Source organism: Oncorhynchus nerka, unplaced genomic scaffold (genome assembly GCF_034236695.1).
Source record: "Oncorhynchus nerka isolate Pitt River unplaced genomic scaffold, Oner_Uvic_2.0 unplaced_scaffold_6782, whole genome shotgun sequence".
Lineage (NCBI taxonomy): Eukaryota > Metazoa > Chordata > Actinopteri > Salmoniformes > Salmonidae > Oncorhynchus > Oncorhynchus nerka.
Window position 1 is genome coordinate 1 of NW_027034532.1, and position 8,197 is coordinate 8,197.

The window sequence follows — 8,197 nt, forward strand, 5'->3', positions numbered from 1 at the left end:
AAACCCTGGTGTGCTTCTAACTCTGTCCAACTTACAGACAGTGGTCTCCTCCTCTTCTTTGTCCTCTGGCTTGGGGACATCCAGTCTGTCTATAAAACCCTGCAGCTCCTTCCTGGAAGGCCTTCATCTGAGCGGTGATCCTGTACAACAACTCGTGCTCCCTGACGGTGCTCCCTTCCTCCTCGTAAAGCTCCCCGCTGGAGACCATATAGACCCGGGCCTCAGCCATGATGGTGCCGGTGTCTGCTATCAGCCTGTCGACGGTCCGGCCCAGCCGCTCTGCTTCTATACAGGATGTCTACCATCTGCTGCCGGTCCTTCAGGCTGCGAGGAGGAAACGGCCCTCGGGGAGTAGAGGGTGCGGGTTAGGGGTCAGGCACCGGATGTTACGCACCTGGATAGGGGAGACGGGGATAACCTTAGCTTCAGCGTGTCAGCTTCACCGTATTTAATACACAAAGCATTATGGGTCAACTGTGGTGGTGCACGATGCTGTATCACCGGTCCGTCAGTCGCTCTCCCCTCCGATGGGGCCTTCTCGCCTACGGTGGGGTGGGAGCGCGATGAGGTGGAGGCGTCATCTCCTCCGTCACTCTCGCGTCACTTTCCGGGGCTGGCCTGATGCCCAGGTGTGACGCCAGGTCGTAGCGCTGCATGTTGGACAGCAGGACCCGGTTCTCATACTGCATCTGCATCACCTGTAGAGGAAAGGAGACAGGATAGCATTATGTTAGCGTCAGAGACAGGATAGCATTATGTTAGCGTCAGAGACAGGATAGCATTATGTTAGCATCAGAGATGATTAGCATTATGTTAGCATCAGAGATGATTAGCATTATGTTAGCATCAGAGATGATTAGCATTATGTTAGCATCAGAGATGATTAGCATTATGTTAGCATCAGAGATGATTATAGCATTATGTTAGCATCAGAGATAATTAGCATTATGTTAGCATCAGAGATGATTAGCATTATGTTAGCATCAGAGATGATTAGCATTATGTTAGCATCAGAGACAGGATAGCATTATGTTAGCTTCAGAGATGGAAACCATTATGTTAGCATCAGAGATAATTAGCATTATGTTAGCATCAGAGAGGGATAGCATTATGTTAGCTTCAGAGATGGGAAACCATTATGTTAGTGTCAGAGATTATTAGCATTATGTTAGCTTCAACTGTCAGCTTCATTTCATGTCAATCAATTCAGGAAAGTAAACTGAAATTCCACTTCCAATGTGTTCTCACAGAGAAGCATGGAGGGAAATTGGAATTGGAATTCCAGGTAACTACCCGAATTGAAGGAATTAAAAATGGAAGTGACCGCTAGAAACCCCCACAGAGCATCGTGGGTAGTGTAGTCCATCACGCTGCCTCACCTTGCCACTCAGCTCGTTGATCTGCAGCCTGGCAGCCTTTAGTTCCTCCTGCAGGACCTCCACCTTGGCCCGGTCTGCAGCCGCCGCGGCGCCACCCCCTCCACCCCCGGCGCCGTGCCTGGAGCCCTCCTTGTACTTCAGCTTGTTCAGCTCCCCCGTCACCTAAAAGACAGATTTAGTAGTGGGGAGGGGGATGAAACAGGATGTACTTTAAATTATAAAACTACCTTCTGTCAAAAAAAGAGCGGACCTAATGGGAACACAGCCCCCTGCAACCTTTCTTAACTCAAGTTCTGCCCTCAACTACGCTGAGTAAAACTACCTTAGCTTAAATCAGGCCTTCCCCCAGGAGGTACATCGTAAACCTTATGAGACCAAGTGTCCTTCCTCTAGGAGATACATGATAAACATTATGAGACCAGGTGTCCTTCCCCCAGGAGGTACATGGTAAACCTTATGAGACCAGGTGTCCTTCCCCCAAGAGGTACATGGTAAACCTTATGAGACCAGGTGTCCTTCCCCCAGGAGATACATGATAAACCTTATGAGACCAGGTGTCCTTCCCCCAAGAGGTACATGATAAACCTTATGAGACCAGGTGTCCTTCCCCCAGGAGGTACATGGTAAACCTTATGAGACCAGGTGTCCTTCCCCCAGGAGATACATGATAAACATTATGAGACCAGGTGTCCTTCCTCTAGGAGATACATGATAAACCTTATGAGACCAGGTGTCCTTCCCCCAAGAGGTACATGGTAAACCTTATGAGACCAGGTGTCCTTCCCCCAGGAGATACATGATAAACCTTATGAGACCAGGTGTCCTTCCCCCAAGAGATACATGGTAAACCTTATGAGACCAGGTGTCCTTCCTCTAGGAGATACATGATAAACCTTATGAGACCAGGTGTCCTTCCCCCAGGAGGTACATGGTAAACCTTATGAGACCAGGTGTCCTTCCCCCAGGAGATACATGGTAAACCTTATGAGACCAGGTGTCCTTCCCCCAGGAGGTACATGGTAAACCTTATGAGACCAGGTGTCCTTCCCCCAGGAGATACATGGTAAACCTTATGAGACCAGGTGTCCTTCCTCTAGGAGATACATGATAAACCTTATGAGACCAGGTGTCCTTCCTCTAGGAGATACATGATAAACCTTATGAGACCAGGTGTCCTTCCCCCAGGAGGTACATGGTAAACCTTATGAGACCAGGTGTCCTTCCCCCAGGAGATACATGGTAAACCTTATGAGTGGCCATTTGACCTGATGATACGTTGCTACGAGGGGGTGTTGAGAGAGAGAGCTAAATGTGATCAGTAACGACAAATACTCTACTACATGACTCACACGTAGAATGTAAACAGCTGCTTTCCAAATGGCACCCTATTCCCTATATAGCACACTAGTTTCAACCAGAGCCCTTTGGTCCCTGGTCTAAAGTAGTGCACAATATAGGGAATAGGGTGCCATTTGGCACTAACCCTGTTGTTTCCCTCTACATCCTGCAGTAGTAAGTAGTGCACTATATAGGGAATAGGGTGCCATTTGGGACTAACTCTGTTGTTTCCCTCTACATCCTGCAGTAGTAAGTAGTGCACTATATAGGGAATAGGGTGCCATTTGGGACTAACTCTGTTGTTTCCCTCTACATCCTGCAGTAGTAAGTAGTGCACTATATAGGGAATAGGGTGCCATTTGGGACTAACACTGTTGTTTCCCTCTACATCCTGCAGTAGTAAGTAGTGCACTATAAAGGGAATAGGGTGCCATTTGGGAGTCACCTTGTTGTTGTCCTCCTCTGCGTCCTGTAGGTTCCTCCTAAGTAGCTCTGCCTCGTCCTCCACCAGCTGTAGCTGCTGTCTCAGCTCCCTGAGTTCCTCTCCCTGCTCCCTGCTGCAGCCATGCTCAGCCGAGCCTCCTGCCACCTCATCCCTGGCAATGCATCAATCAACACGTCAATCAACACATCAATAAATAAATCAATGCATCAATCAACACATCAATCAATCAATACATCAATCAATACATCAATCAATACATAAATCAACACATCGATCAATCAATCAATACATCAATCAACACATCGATCAATCAATCAATACATCAATCAACACATAAATCAATACATGAATCAGTCAATACATTAATAAATCAATGCATCAATCACTCAATACATCAATCAATACATTAATCAATAAATACATAAATCAATGCATCAATCAATCAATCAAATGTATCTTGTTTATTTACAAAGACATATGGAGATCTGAGAGGATTTGATTGGTATAAGCAATATGGTGAAACTTCTATCTAGCCTATCAGAGAGCAGGGTGGAGCTACTACCATATTGCTGACACCTCTCAAATCTTCTCAGATCTCCACAAGTGCATCAAGTCTATAGGGCGTAGGGTTTAGGGTTTAGGGGTCCATTGGGCCTACCTGTCTCTCATGTCCTCCAGTTCAGCCTTCAGTCCTCTATTCTCCACCTCCAGCTCTACGATCTTCCTCCCCAGGATGTTGGCTTCCTCCTCCACCAGTCTCAGTCTCAGTTTCAGCTCTGACTCTCGGGTGGTGGCTGGTCCTCCAGCCTCTCCCTTGGGCCCAGGGCTGTCCACATCCCCGTAGAAAGAGCGGTACTTCTGGGCAGCCTGTGTTCCAGCCGGTCCTTCTCCTTTGTCAATTTTAGCCATTTTTTTCCTCATTAAAATGGTTTCCTCCCTGATGAAGGCTGCTGGCATTTCAGATCTTCGTCCTCCTGAGGAGAGAAGAAGAATGAAGAAGAAGATATGTTTTGGTCTTGTCTTCATCGTTATAGTTTGACGAATAACGATGATGCCGTACCTCTATTGGAGTCTGTGGAATCCTTTTGTCCTTCTTGAACATCCTCTGCCTCCCTCTCCTCTTCAGTGACAGCTGCAGAGAATAAAGATGACATCACACCATCAGCCCACCTGTTACCTGTTGTTACGTGACTGGTGGGAATGAATCTGAATGTGCTTTACAGACCTACTGTCGGTCATTAAAACACGACTCTCAGAACCTCTTATTAACTAACAAGCTTGTGATGAGTAACCAGGACCCTGTGTTAACTCCCTGAGCTATAACATCTTCAGGCTTTAGCTCGGCAGGCTAACACAGTGTTGTGGGCACACAGGAGACCTGGGTTTTGAACACAGACGGTCACATGACACTGCAGAACCTTGCCCTCCTTGACAGCAGGTGTCCTCATCACCTCCTTCTCCAGCTGGTTGTGCAGGGCCTGCTCGGTCACTTCCACCTAACCCACCACCCAAACCCTCCCTGTCCTCCCCACCTCAAACCTCCTTGGCCTTCTCAGTTGGTTTCAGGGCCTGCTGTCACCTCCACCTAACCCACCTAACCCTCGCTGTCCCCCCCCACCTCACCCCTTCCCTCCCCTCATCACCTCCTTGGCCTTCTCCAGTTGGTTTGCAGGGCCTGCTCGGTCACCTCCACCTAACCCTCGCTGTCCCCCCACCTCACCCCTTCCCTCCCCCTCATCACCTCCTTGGCCTTCTCCAGTTGGTTTTGCAGGGCCTGTTTGGTCACCTCCACCTAACCCTCCCTGTCCTCCCCCACCTCACCCCTTCCTCCCCTCATGCCTCCTTGGCCTTCTCCAGTTGGTTTGCAGGGCCTGTTTGGTCACCTCCACCTAACCCACCTCCACCTAACCCACCACCCAAACCCTCCCCTGTCTACCCTACCCCCCTGTCCCCCCACCTCACCCTTCCCTCCCCTCATCACCTCCTTGGCCTTCTCAGCTGGTTTTTGCAGGGCCTGTTTAGGTCCACACCCACCTAACCCTCCCACCTAACCCACCACCCAAACCCCTGTCCCTAACCCTCCCTGTCCCCCCACCTCACCTTCCCTCCCCCTCATCACCTCCTTGGCCTTCTCCAGTTGGTTTGCAGGGCCTGTTTGGTCACCTCCACCTAACCCACCTCCACCTAACCCACCCAAACCCTCCCTGTCTACCCCTAACCCTCCCTGTCTCCCCCACCTCACCCCTTCCCTCCCCTCATCACCTCCTTGGCCTTCTCCAGTTGGTTTTGCAGGGCCTGTTTGGTCACCTCCACCTAACCCCACCTGCACCTAACCCACCACCCAAACCCTCCCTGTCTACCACCTAACCCTGCTGTCCCCCCCCCTCATCCCTCCCCTCATCACCTCCTTGGCCTTCTCCAGCTGGTTGTGCAGGGCCTGTTTGGTCACCTCCACCTAACCCTCGCTGTCCCCCCACCTCACCCCTTCCTCCCCCTCATCACCTCCTTGGCCTTCTCCAGTTGGTTTTGCAGGGCCTGCTCGGTCACCTCCACCTAACCCTCGCTGTCCCCCCCCCCCACCTCACCCCTTCCCTCCCCCTCATCACCTCCTTGGCCTTCTCCAGTTGGTTTTGCAGGGCCTGTTTGGTCACCTCCACCTCTATCAGCTTTTGCCTTAGTTTCTCGTTCTCCTCCTCCGTCTTCGTCCTTTTCTCCTCCACATTCTCCAACTCATGGTGCAGACGCACTAACACGTCTTCGCTACCTAGAGGGGGTGATAGGGGAGGAGGCAGTAGACAGGGAGGAGAGGGAGAGAGACAGGGAGGGAGGGAGAGGGAGGGAGAGAGGGGAGGAGGGAGGGAAGGGGAGAGACAGGGAGGGAGGAGGGAGCGGACAAAGGGGAGGGAGGAGAGACAAGGAGGGTGAGGGAAGGAGAGAGGAGGCGACAGGGAGGGGAGGAGGGATCGAGACAGGGAGGGAGGGCAGGAGAGAGACAGGGGAGGGGGAGGATAGGGGAGGGAGGGAGAGAGACAGGGAGGGAGAGGGAGGGGGAGAGGAAGAAAGACAGGGAGGGAGGGAGAAAACAGGGAGGGAGAGGGAAGGGAGAGGAGAGAAAGACAGGGAGGGAGGGGAGAGAGACAGGAGGGGCAGAGAGACAGGGAGGGAGGGGAAGACAGGAAGGGAGGGGCAGGAAGGGAGGGAGAGGCAGAGAGACAGGGAGGGAGGCAGAGAGACAGGGAGGAAAGGGGAGGACAGGAAGGGAGAGAGTCAGGGAGGGAGGAGGAGAGACAGGGAGGGAAGAGGGAGAGACAGGGAGGGAGGGAGAGAGACAGGGGAGGAGGAGGGAGGGGAGGGAGAAAGACAGTGAGTGGGGAGAGGGAAAGGGAAGGGAGAGGGAGGGAGAGAGACAGGGAGGAAGAGGAGATAGGGAAGGGGAGACGGAGGGGGACAGGGAGGGAGGGGAGAGAGACAGGGGGGGAGATGGGGAGGGAGAGAGACAGGGAGGAAGAGGGAGACAGGGAGGGGAGGGAGAGAAATGGGAGGGAGGGAGGGAGACAGGGAGGGGAGAGGGGAGGAAATGGGAGGGGACAGGGAGGGAGGGAGCGAGACAGGGAGGAGAGGGACAGTGAGAGAGACAGGGAGGGAGAGGGACAGGAGAGAGGGGAGGAGAGGGGAGACAGGGAGGGAGGGGAGAAATGGGAGGGAGGGGAGAGAGACAGGGGGAGGGAGGGACAGTGAGAGAAAAAGAGGAAGGGGAGGGGGGAGAGGGAGAGAGACAGGAGGAAAAAAGAGGGACAGGGGGGGAGGGAGGAGAAACGGAGGGGACAGGGAGGGAGATGGGAGGGAAGAGACAGGGAGGAAAGGAGACAGGGAGGGAGAGGGAGAGGAAATGGGAGGGAGGGGAAGAGGGACAGTGAGAGAGATGGGCCATGGTCTATTAGTCTACATGGTCTATTAGTCTACATGGTCTATTAGTCTACATGGTCTATTAGTCTACAGTCCATTCTGAAAGTATTCCGACCTTATTCTAAAATGGATTCAAATGTTTTTTACCCTCACCAATCTACAAACAACAACCCATAATGACATCACAATACCCCATAATGACATCACAATACCCCATAATGACATCACAATAACCCATAATGACATCACAATACCCCATAATGACATCACAATACCCCATAATGACATCACAATACCCCATAATGACATCACAATACCCCATAATGACATCACAATACCCCATAATGACATCACAATAACCCATAATGACATCACAATACCCCATAATGACATCACAATACCCCATAATGACAAAGCAAAAACAAGTTTTAAAAACCCCCAGAAATATCACATTTACATAAGTATTCAGACCATTTACTCAGTTCTTTGTTGAAGCACCTTTGGCAACGATTACAGCCTTGCGTCTTCTTGGGTATGACGCTACAAGCTTGGCACACCTGTATCTGGGGAGTTTCTCCCATTCTTCTCTGCCGATCGGGTTGGATGGGGACGTCGCTGCACAGCTATTGTCAGGTCTCCAGAGATTTTCAATCGGGTTCAGAAGTCCGGAGCTCTGGCTGGGCCACTCAAGGACATTCAGAGACTTGTCCCGAGCCACTCCTGCATTGTCATATCTGTGTGCTTAGGGACGTTGTCCTGTTGGAAGGTGAACCTTCTCCCCAGTCTGTGGTCCTGAGAGCTCTGGAGCAGGTTTTCATCAAGGATCTCTCTGTACTTTGCTCCGTTCATCTTTCCCTCGATCCTGACTAGTTTCCCAGTTCCTGCCGCTGAAAAACATCCCCACAGCATGATGCTGCCACCACCATGCTTCACCGTAGGGATGGTGCCAGGTTTCCTCCAGACGTGACACTTGGCACTCAGGCCAAAGAGTTTAATCTTGGTTTCATCAGACCAGAGAATCTTTTTTCTCATGGTCTGAGAGTCTTTAGGTGCCTTTTGGCAATTTCCAAGCAGGCTGTCATGTGCCTTTTACTGAGGAGTGGCTTCCGTCTGGCCACACTACCACAAA

General features: G+C 51.4%; 1 pseudogene; it reads right to left on the minus strand.

Annotated features, from left to right (window-relative positions):
• Nucleotides 1-35: 35 nt before the first annotated feature.
• LOC135566183 (microtubule cross-linking factor 3-like) lies at nucleotides 36-7,884 on the minus strand (annotated as a pseudogene).
• Nucleotides 7,885-8,197: the final 313 nt, after the last annotated feature.